Below are 12,355 nucleotides of genomic sequence, written 5' to 3' on the forward strand. Positions count from 1 at the left end.
CTGCAGATTTTATATTTTTAAGAGCCAAATCAATTATGTCTTTGTGTCGAAGTTTACGTGTATTCGGGAAAGGTACAAGCTCTCTGATTCTGTTCGGAGGTTCTTCATTCTTCAGTACAAGAGTAGGTGGTAAAGCAGTGGAATCATGAGGCATTTCATTCAGCACATTTTGAAATAAGTGTAAATATCTGTCCCAATGCTGATGCTTTCTGTGACAATAAAGTCTGCAAAGCTTATTGATTTCTTTCATAATCCGTTCAGACGGGTTACAATGTGGTGAATACAATGAAATAAAAACAGGTTTGATTTTATGATTCCGAAGCATGCATGACCAAACAGCAGATCTGAATTGCGGTCCGTTATCTGAAATGACTTTACTAACGTGTCCCACTTCACGTAAGAAATTTTTAACAAAGGCGTTGGATACAGACCGTCCAGTGGCTTTACGTAACGGAGTGAAAGAAACAAATTTTGAAGTAAGTTCAACAGCGACTAGAACGTACGCAAATCCATTAGATGTTCTGACAAGTGGTCCCAAGAGATCAACAGCAGCAAATTCTTTTAATTTAGAAGGAATAATTGGAAACAACGGAGCACGATGTGAGACAGTAGATGGTTTCGCCTTTTGACAAAGTTTACAAATAGACAAGACTCTTCGAATTCTCTTTTCCATATTGTTAAAATAACAAGTCGTTCGAAGAATATGATAACATTTTCGTGGACCAAAATGTGCGTAGCTGAAATGAATGTACCAAATGAGCTTATTAACAAAATTGTCTGGAATGCAAAGTACCCATAGCTTGTCATCAACAGTGCAGCGTTTGAAGAGTATGTTGTTTCTAACCAGGTAATAATGCCGAATCTGAGTGTGTGTCTTTTCATGCCATTTACTTTTGATATCTTTCCAAATCGGATCTTTATCTTGTTCATGAGCAATGTCCTTTAAAGATGTGGTGATGAAGTTTTCAAAGGCGACTTTCTGAATGTAAAGAATACTGAAATTTTTCTCGAGGTTGCCTTCTGTGTTACTTTTCTCAAGCCCAGCCGGTGCGCGTGACAGCGCGTCCGCAACAATGTTCCTCTTGCCGGGAATGTAGACTATTGTGAAGCGGAATTCTTGCAGAAACAATGCCCAACGTTTTAACCTATTATGATTTAATTTTGAAGACATAAGAAATTGTAATGCACGATGATCACTGTATACTTTTACGTGCTTACCAGAAAGAAAGAAACGGAATTTGTTAAATGCCCAAACGATAGCTAAAGCTTCTAATTCAGTAACGGAATAATTTTTTTCAGATTTTGTTAGCACTCGGCTAGCAAAAGCAATGGTTTTCTGAATGGTAGTGTCATTTTCTATGGCTTCTTGAAATAAATGGGCACCAAGACCGACTTTAGAAGAATCCGTGCTAAGGCAGAAATCTTGTGACAGATCTGGATGAGCTAGTATTGTTGCGTGAAGTAACGCTTCTTTCAAAGAATTGAATTCCAACAGTGCTTGTTCGTCCCAGTTCCAAATAGTATTTTTTCCAGTGAGAGAACAAAGTTTTGGTGTAACAAGAATTTGCATATTCAGAAAACGACGGTAAAAATTTACGAGACCTAAAAAACTACGTACTTGTTTTTTTGTGGATGGAACTGGAATGGCTCTGATTGCTTCTAACTTTTCAGGATCCGGCTGAATGCCTTCAGAAGAAATAATATGTCCCAAAAACTTCACCTTTGTCCTACCGAATTCAGACTTTTCCAAGTTAACTGTAATTCCAGATTCTGCAAAAATACGTAACAAACTGTTGAGGATGCGGTTATGTTGTTCCCATGAAGCTTCTGCTATTAGAATATCGTCCACATATAAGGTGATGTGACGTTTTAAGAACTCAGGTAATATGGAATTTAACCCGCGAATGAATGCTGCGGAAGAAATGTTCAAACCAAAAGGAAGTTTCCGAAACTGATAACAAACGCCGAAACAAAGGAAAGCTGTGTATTTTCTGCATTCTGGATGAAGTTCGATCTGATAAAAGCTGGATCTGAGATCAATGGAAGACAACACTTTTACACCATTAAAATTTTGAAGAAGTTCTTCCATCGTCTGCGGCCTGTCTGTTTCAGGAATAATGATAGTATTGATTTGTCTCGAATCTAAGACAAGTCTGATCGATCCATTTTTCTTCTCAACAACATGTAACGGATTGTTGTATGAGCTTGCTGCAGGCTCAATAATGCCCTCGTCAAGCATAGATTGTATTTCTGTTCTAACACGGTCCCTATAATGCGCCGGAATTACGTATGGTCTAACACAAAATTTAGTATGCTCACGAACACGAAATTGGTATTGAAATCCCTTGATTGTTCCTGTTTTGTGAGTAAAAACTGTGGAATGTGCTTGTAAAATCTCAAAAAGGTCCTGCCTATCAGTGTCATTACAATTCTCAATTGTTTGAATTTTATTCTGAATTAACTCATTAATTTCAAATATGCCGTTGATGTCATCCCTGTCAGTACTTGCAGAGTGATTGTTTGTGTCTAGTTCCGTAGAAAATTCCGAACTGTTATCTAACAGAAGGTAAAGCCGATTAATTTCCTCATCATGGTTTGAGAGCCAGTCTTCAAATTTCAAAGCTATTGACTTACCTTCTTTCTCTAAACTTATTTCAGCATCGTTAAAGCTTAAGATTGCTTTGTATTCATTCAAAAAGTCTACTCCCAGTATAATTTCCGTCGACAATAATGGAACAATAAGAAAGTTCATAGAGAAGCTGTGGCTTTGGCAAACGAATTCTAAATTGGTTTGTTGGCGTACATCTACACTTTTTCCAAAGATTGCACCTTGTAATTTAATCTTACGTAACGGAAGTGTGGGGCAATCGTTCGATTTGTTGCATTTGCTAAAAGCTGTTTCACTAATTACTGAAATGGGACTGCCAGAGTCAAGTACTGCCGTAAATTTTACGTCATTTACAGTAATGTGAATCACAGGATATGCAATGTTGTTATGTTTTACGTCGTGTTCCTGGAGTAAGATGTCCCTAATGTCTTCCATTTTTACGTAATTACTAGCTACGGCAGCTCCGTCGTCAGTTTCATAAGTACATATTGTCGCTGCCAGCGGAGTGAGTCATTGCCTATTGTCTCTTTGTTGGCGCGCGTCGTTATTGGGATTTGGAGACCTAACTTCTACAAATTCATTGTGACGAGAGTGCTCTGCTCTATTTAAATCTCGCCAGTTCTGATGCAATTCAGGTCTGTCGTTACGATCATATCGTCTGTCGTCATGTCGGTAGGTTCGATAGTTTCTTTCTTGTCGGTCATGTGGTGGAGAATTTCTCCCAGAATCGTAACTACGCGCTGGACCATTGCGTCTAAAGTTATTCTGTCTCCCTTGATAATAGTTATTTTGGTTCCCATATTGTCTGTTTCTCTGATTGTCTCTGTGATAGTCATTACCGCGGAAAGGTGATCTTTCCCTGTAACTATTACTCTGCCAGTGGTTATCATATGGGTGGTGTCTGTTTTGGTCACGATTTACGTTGTAAGAATAGGTTTGTCGTGGCCATTTATTGTTTCTGTCGTCACGGAATTGTGACGGATGTGACCTGTAATGATTGTTTTCCTGTTTTCGCATCCCGCGACTGTCTGTGTCAATTTCCAGTTCTTGTAACAGTCCCTGAAAAGCTTCAATGTCGTCTTTGCAACGTCCTGCTAAAATAATATGTCGTAAATGTTCAGGCAGTTTGATTAAACAAATGCGGATGAGTTCTGAGGGGCTGTATGGGTTTGACAGGTACTGATTCTTGTGCAACATGTCTTCAAAATATTTCACAAGACTGGAAAATTCAGATTGTTCGAAATGTTTCATCATTATGATGCTATGTTTTACGCGGTCTTGTGTGGCTTGAGACCAATATGCTGAGAGGAAGGCATGATAAAAATCTCCTTCACTGTGACAATCGTGAATGACCGATCGCATTCTTACAGCTGGTTCATTCTCCAAGTAGCCACACATAAATTCTAATCTGTGTTCTAATGACCAGTTGGGAGGAAAACAATGTGAGAATTGATGGAGCCACGCTTGTGGATGAATGTCGTTGGCAGAATTCTTGAATGTTTTGAATTTCCGTGTAGTAATGAACAGCTTATAGTCAAAATTATCGTGTCGGCGAGTCACATATCGCTCATTGTTACGTCGTGTCGGCGGTTCCATCTCAAAATTCGGTGCACCTTGCCAATTCCTTTCATAATTACCGAAATGCCCTGTGTTATTATTTTGTGGCTTTTCCGTATTTCTAAGTTCCTCTTCCCGTATTGGAACGCGAGTATCCTCTGAAATATGTAATTCTTGTATTACCTGTGTCAGCTGATCTTGTAATTCCCGCATTTCTCTTTTGTACTGTGTGTTGATTTGATTTTGATTTTGTTTGAATTTTCTAATTTGTTCATACTCTTCTGTGTCAGTGAAGGCTACGGGTCTTGTGTCATTCAGATCATCATCTACCTTTGTAGATAAGTTAGTGACCTGATCCGAAAGTTCGGCTACTTTCTCCGATAGTGAACACATTTCCTCAGTGTGTTTTTCTGAACCAAGTTTCAGAGTGTCCATTTGTGTTGAGATCGAATCTACTGTGTTCTTTAAGTTTTCCTGAGTTTTTGCCAGTTGCGTAACCGAATCGGTAGATGCAACTGAGTCAATTTTAGCCCACAAGGTCTCATGATTCTCATGAACAATGGTTTGCAGCTCTTTTATGGCTGCTTCGTGATTCTGTAATACATTCTCATGACGCGAAAAAATAGGTTGGAAATGCTCACAAATTTGTGTTTTTACATCATTACAGACTTTCTGACATTTCGATTCAATGTTATGTAATTCAGTAGTTAAATCTTCACGTGTTTGTTCAAGCATATGTTCCACTGAGTCTAACTTTTGAAGCTTTTGTTCCATTGTGTCTAACTTTTGAAGATTTTGTTCCATTGTGTCTAACTTTAGAAGATTTTGTCCCATTTGTTTCTGATTTTGTTCAAGCGTTGTGTCTAACTTTTGTAGCCTTTGTCCCATTTGTTGCATTAACTGTAATAACAATGCACTGGTGTCTGAAACATGTTCCTCAGTGCTTTTCGGCAGTGAATTTGCACCGGCAACATTCACATTTTGACAAGCGGAAAATGTGTCTTGACTCATTTGAGAAAACGGTGAGGACGCAAAACCTGAATCTACAGTATTTGCAAAATTGTGTCCTATCATTTCGGATTCCTGAGGCGAGCTGTTGCTGACCGATCGATCGATAATGCTTCCCTGTTCACTACCTGTTTCACTGCCTACGCCATTGTTTGACGCCCGCTCCATTTCCCTATGCACAGTTACCAAATTACTACTTTGAATATTAGTTAACTCATTGCATGGTGGGGCCAACACACTGCTTTCGTCTTCACTGTCATTTCTCAGTTTACTTTGGAGTCGAGTGTTACGTTTTTCACACGCCATTATTTTCACAATATTTCACACGATAACACAGAAAAGCACAATTTGAATAGCAAAAATAAGAGAACACATTAACATAGCACTGAAAATAATATCTAGTTAATTGCAGCTGCGAAATACTTGGTGCAAATCTACATGCATACCACAACTGTTTTACAGTACAACAATGAAAGACTGCAACTACAAAGGAGATTCTCTCTACAATTACGCGCTAGCTATAAACAAAAGCTACACTAAATACACAAACTACAAGAAAAAAAATCAGAAGATTCCAGTGAGGTATCCTAGGCTAAGGGTCGACATATGAAACGTCCCCTTTGAACAATTTATATGAAACGTCCACTTTGAACAAATTATACAAGACTGTGCTGAAACTGGCACACAATAATTTTAGCGCAACGCAATCTGACTATCAAAAATCCCTGCAAAAGAATGGCCCTGACAAACATTAAACTATACCTTTTACAAATCACTTACCTCACAAAAATCTTCGCTACTCAAGCTACTGCAAAACAGCGAGCGCCACTACTGCCAGCTAAATAAAAGATTCAAACTACTGAAGGTACTAACTACTGATAGGGATAGTTAGCAAATGAAAGACATTAATGGAGAACAAACAATGTATTTACCTTAATATTCATAATTGACATCCAGTATTACAAAACTCCGCCATCTCTCTCCCCACATCCACCACTGCTGGCGGCTCACCTCCAACTGCCCAGCGCTACGCGCTGTTCGCATCCAGCTATAGCAGTTCATGACAACAATGGCAGACAACAATGCAAACTAGCCACATACTGCACACAGCACAGCCAGTGATTTTCATACAGAGTGCTATGTAACGTTGCCAATAAAAAACATAAACAGCAAACTTACATAAAGAAAACATAAACAGCCTACTTACAAGTTATAAAGAAAAATTGTTGCATTACTTATATTTTAAATAAAATGAAAATATCTTTTGCTGTTATACATAAACAAGCTCTCAAAGGACATCACACACATCCATGCCTGAGGCAGAATTCGAACCTGCAACCATAGCAGCAGCGCGGTTCCGGACTGAAGCGCCTAGAACCGCTCGGCCACAACGGCCAGCAATACCATTCTTTCATCTATAATGTTGCTACACCCTTTTAGAGACAGAAGACTTCTTCATCAGCTGCTTTCACCTGTTGGAATGGCTTTGCCTTCTTACATTCACCCAGTGTTACTTTCGCATTCGCGAGCACGGAGGTTCAAATCCTCGTTTGGCCATCCTGATTTAGGTTTTCTGTGATTTTCCTAAACTGCTTCAGGAAAATACAGGGGTGGTACCTTTGAAAGGTCACAGAAGACTTCCTTCCCCACACTTCCCTAACCCGATGGGACCAATGACCTCTCTGTTTGGCCCACTTACCAAAATCAACCAACCAACCAACCTTCTGCATCACCGCTTGATATGGCGTCTCCAAGAGATACATACATCTCGCTGGTTGTGTACCTCTGATCTGCATGTTTTCTCCGATCGCTAATCTATGACTCTTATCTCTGCTCATCTAATATGCAGCAAGACATGGATTTCATCAACAAAAAGGCTGTTTTGTCACATCTATAAATATCTGCAAAACAAAAGTATGAGAGTATGGCCACACAAACCTGGAGTGGTAGTTAGAGCTAGACTCATGGGATATTCGATTCCGGAAATTAGGAATTCAGTACTCCGAGGTCCACAGTGAGCAACGTGCGCCAAGAATATTAGATTTCAGGCATTACCTCTCAGCGTGGACCACTCAGTGCCCAACGTCATTCACTTAATGACCGAGAGCAGTGGCTAACAGACAAGAAATTTCTCGTGCAATAACCGCAGAAATTAATGTGGGACGTACGACGAACTCTTCTGTTAAGACAGTGCTCTGAAATTTGGCGTTAATGGGCCATGTCAGCAAATGAGTGACGCGAGTGCCTTTGCTAACAACACAGCATCGCTTGCAGCACCTTTCCTGAGCTCATGACCATATCAGTTGGATCTTAGACAAGCGTAAAACCCTACCCTGGTTAGGTGAGTCCCAATTTCAGTTGGTAAGAGCTGATAGTTGGTTAGAGTGTGGCGCAGACCCCACGAAGCCATGGACCCAAGTTATCAACAAGGCATTGCGCCAGCTGTTTGTGGCTTCATAATGGTGTGGGCTGTGTTAACATAGAATGGATTTGGTCATCTGGTCCAATTGATGCCATCATTAACTGGAAATGATTATGTTCTAGATGCTTGGAGATCATTTACAGTCATTCATGGACTTCATGTTTCCAAACAACTATGAAATTTTTATGTATATGCCATGTCACCAGGCCACAATTGTTCGTTGTTTGTTTGACGAACATTCTGGACAGTTAGAGTGAATGATTTGAATTATTTGACCACCCAGATCGCCCAACATGAATCACATGCAACATTCATGGCACATAATAGGGAGATCAATTAGCATACAAACTCCTTCATGGCAACATGGCAATTATGAGCGGCTACAGAGGCAGCATGGCTCAATATTTCTTCAGGGCAGTTCCAGCGACTTGTTAAGTTCATGCCAAGTCAGGTTGCTGCACTACACTGGACAAAAGGATATCTGACACGATCTTCGGAGGTATCCCATGACTCTTGTCGCCTCAGTGTATTTCCACAACGTTGAGGAATGCCTCCAAGTCTAATGCAGGATCATTTCAGATCGCATCTCCTGAGGCTCACTACCATGACCAGCAAATTGGCGGCCTGCACAAGTGTCCTTGTTGAAGGAATCATATTGACATTCGTCAGAAAATGATCTATAAATCCTACAGAACTGTGTAAAGTTGCTAATAGAAGTCCTTCTATGCCTCCAGTCGTTTACAAATATGTTTCACATACAAACCCTGTCTTGACATTCCTCGGCTGTCATTATTTAGAAATATGCTGGAAATGTTAGATGTCTTATGTATAACATAAAAACGATTAAAATTTATCTGAGGAATCACAACAAAACATTTAAAATACAGTGTTAGTGCTTAGCATGTAATGGCAAATTACGCTCCAGACCTCGACTATAGCCATCTATTGGATGAAAGTATGGGAAGCTATACCATAAAATATATATATCTCCTACACCTTTCATTCCATGAGTGTGCCTATACATATCGATAAAAGTTTTAAGAGTCCTCTAATTAAATGTGATACTGTGATGACATTCACCTCCATGGCTCATAGGTCCACCTGATGTTAACCCCCATAAGACACTACCATAAGAAATTCGCTGGAGAATATAACTCTGCTATAAGACTCAATGTCTATTGGAGACTAATGCAACTGACACCGATGTTCATCACCTATCTGCAGATCTAACCTAACAATTCAAATGCAAACTGCAATTACCGCCACATCAGGTTGAAATTTCATGACTGACTGCACTGTTTCGTTTATTGTAGGGAAAGTATCTCCATAAATGGCCAGCATCTTTCCTTAAATATTACAGACGATATGTATATAAAACTGCTTTGTATGAGTTGACTTTCAGTTCCAACTAACTTCAAACAGATCATGAATAGTTTTTAGCACTGTTATGAGTAAATGATGTCAAACAAACAAATAATGAGTTGTCATAATGCTTGTGGATCACTTTAGAGAATCAGTATATTGTGTTAAGTCTTCACTAACTATTTCATTTACCCCCATAATGACAAGGACATACATAAAAACTCATTTTGTGGATAACTAAACTACTGTGTACAAAGATTTTCCTTCTAGGTGCAAAGTTCCCTTTGGTAAGAAAATGATTTACAGAGATGCAGTTAAATATATATAAGAGTTTTATACACACCCACCCACCCAGTCACCCACCCCCCCCCACACACACCCACACACCCACACACACACACACACACACACACACACACACACACACACACACACACACACACACATATATATATATATATATATATATATATATATATATATATATATACATTCATTTTCCTGAGCCGTACGGAAATAATCTCCCATTTACAATTTCAGATATCCTTCACTGTTAAAAACAGTATGTGACATTATGAAGTATTTCAACTCTGGATTGAGTTTATGAAATACTTTAATTTTCTTTATCGTTATAGTCAATGCACTAAAAGTATTTTGCACAGATGAAGAACACTTTTCAGTTAGCCACAATGTAAGTGAACTGCACGAAATAACACCCTTCGTCTCCAGAACGAGATTTTCACTCTGCAGCGGAGTGTGCGCTGATATGAAACATCCTGGCAGATTAAAACTGTGTGCCAGACCGAGCCTTGAACTCGGGACTTCTGCCTTTCGCGGGCAAGTGATCGACACATCTGAACTACCCATGCACGACTCACGACCCGGCCTCACAACTTCAATTCTGCCAGTACCTGTCTTCTACCTTCCGAACTTCACAGAAGCTCTCCTGCGAACCTTGCAGAACTAGCACTCCTGGAAGAAAGGATATTGAGGAGACATGGCTTAGCTACAGCCTGAGGGTTGTTTCTAGAAGTGCAGTTTGGAAGGTAGGAGGCGAGGTACTGGCGGAATTAAAGCTGTGAGGATGGGGCGTGAGTCGTGCTTGGATAGCTCAGTTGGTAGAGCACTTGCCCGTGAAAGGCAAAGGTCCCGAGTTCGAGTCTCGGTCTGGCACATAGTTTTAATCTCCCAGGAAGTTTCATTTCTGTTTCTTGTTTCATAGATATGACTCTGGTTGTACAATGTTAAAAATTCTTGATGAGATTTCATAAAACAATTTTATTAATGAATAATCCAGGAAATGTCATTATTTCAAACTCTTTAACTCTTTCCCTGCACAATCCTCTACAAGAAACTCCTTTTTCGAAGTATGAAAGAAAATTTTGGTATACCTGTGTCTACTCAGACAATCACACCACATCCAACCAAGCTGTTCATGTATGCATAAAAGACACACAATAACGATTCAGTGCTGCAACACTCCAGAAATATTTTTAATACATAACATTTTCTTAGTTTTCTAATTCTAGATGCTTATCATATCTCAATAGTTCATTCATCCATGTGCCTAGGCTTTTGTGCAACAGTGCAGTCCACTAATTCAGCTCTCATACTGCTTCACACTTTACTAATAGTATTACTGAATACCATTCATACAGTTTTCTCCTTATTTATGACCAAAGTGTTAGCCCTAAAATATTTTCCTTTCTCATTTATTACCATAGATAATTTCTGTTGTACATTATCGATGCACGTATCATTGATAAACATCATTGCATCTGCCTTTATCAAGTGATTTGACAAATCATTTACATATACGAGAAATAACAGAGAACCTAACACAAAACCCTGAGACACTCCATACCTATTTTTTCAAAGTATTCCTAGCCTTCTCACATATTACCACTCTCTATTGTTTCTCAGAGAGATAGGGCTGGAACCAGTGGTGGACCAGACACTGTTAAAAATCAGTTATCATATGCAGTAAATTATGGCTGATTAGATAAAATGTTCTGGATCTCAATTCATTCTTATCCAAAGCATTTTAAGATCATTTTAACAAATGAAAGACTGTGGTTCCTGTAGATCCGTTACTCCTAAATCCATTCTGAGCATTTGTAATGTTTTATTTTTATTCAGGTAATCAGCTATTCTTTCATATAGTACTCATTTAGTTATTTTTAAAAAGAACCTGTCAGTAGTGGCATCAGTCTATAATTATTTATGCCAAATGTACTACTCCTTCCGTAGTGTGGCATTATGAGGGATAGTCTTAGGTTTGACAAAAACGCCTCTGTTCTGAAAAAAGTATTGGTGTTGCCAGTATGATAAGTAACTGGCAGACCTGTGTTTGATTACCTTGACTGCTATTTTATCAACACTCCTAGACCTTTTATTATTTAGGTGTATTAATATTATTTCTCACTTCAGTTCCTGTGTGATATATAGCCTTATCTTTCACTATCTGATAGTTTATATTCTTATTAGTTGACTTACACATATTTTACTGAAATTTCAAGTTAAATAAATTTGCTGTATGTTGAGCATCATACTTAACCTTACAGTCACTTTTAAGTTCAAAGTTATGGGTTTTTATTTTCCTTTTTCCTGTATTATTATTCACAACCTTCAAAATATTATCTATAACCTTCAAAATCGATTTTGTTTTGTTCTTTCTACTGTTGATATATGAGTCATTGATTAGCCTTTTTGGTGCCATTAAAACTCCTCAGTCAATCTTTTGTATTTCCTAAGGCTTGCTTTTATAGCTGCATGCATTTTGGCTTGCCTGCTGAAGTTTCTAATGGTGTTGCTCATTTTGTAGTCTCCTGTGTAGCCATGTGTTGGATATCTCATTGACTTTAATTTTTTTCATGGTACTGCCATGTCATAACAATGTCTATGATCAGTAAAAAATGCATTTATCTTTCCTACATCACATTTTGGTTTCTGTCCCAGTGAAGCCGTTTCAGTGTACTATTGAAAATCCTTATTTTGTTATTATTAACAAGTCTTCTCTGTATATATTTCTCAATAACTTTAAATTTCTTATTGTTCCCCTTCTTTATTAACATTTTAATGCCATAATGTCAGAAAAACTAGTATTGGTTACTTCTATATAACACTGACAGTCCTCTTTGTTGTTAAATATCTGCTCATGTCCATTTTGGCAGACCAGTCTTTTGCAATATAGTGTTGGTATCTATCAAAACTGTATTTATGTAACTTAAGCAGTCCCCAAAAAAGGATAAAAATAAAATTTCCAATCGACATATTATGATCTATCAACGATTTCTAGATTTTTCTTTCATGAGAATGAAAACTAAGGTCACATAGTATTCTTTCAGATGCAAAGAACGCCCTATAGGTATTAATGCCTACTAGTTCCCATTATAAAA

At 38.5% G+C, this 12,355-nt stretch overlaps 1 non-coding gene across 1 annotated transcript; it reads left to right on the top strand.

Moving 5' to 3' along the window:
• The first annotated feature begins 10,056 nt into the window (after positions 1–10,056).
• Trnas-uga (transfer RNA serine (anticodon UGA)) lies at positions 10,057–10,131 on the top strand. The gene has a single exon. It is a non-coding gene; the product is annotated as a tRNA-Ser (tRNA).
• The last annotated feature ends 2,224 nt before the right edge of the window (positions 10,132–12,355 follow it).

This window comes from Schistocerca cancellata, chromosome 2 (genome assembly GCF_023864275.1).
Source record: "Schistocerca cancellata isolate TAMUIC-IGC-003103 chromosome 2, iqSchCanc2.1, whole genome shotgun sequence".
Taxonomy (NCBI): Eukaryota; Metazoa; Arthropoda; class Insecta; order Orthoptera; family Acrididae; genus Schistocerca; species Schistocerca cancellata.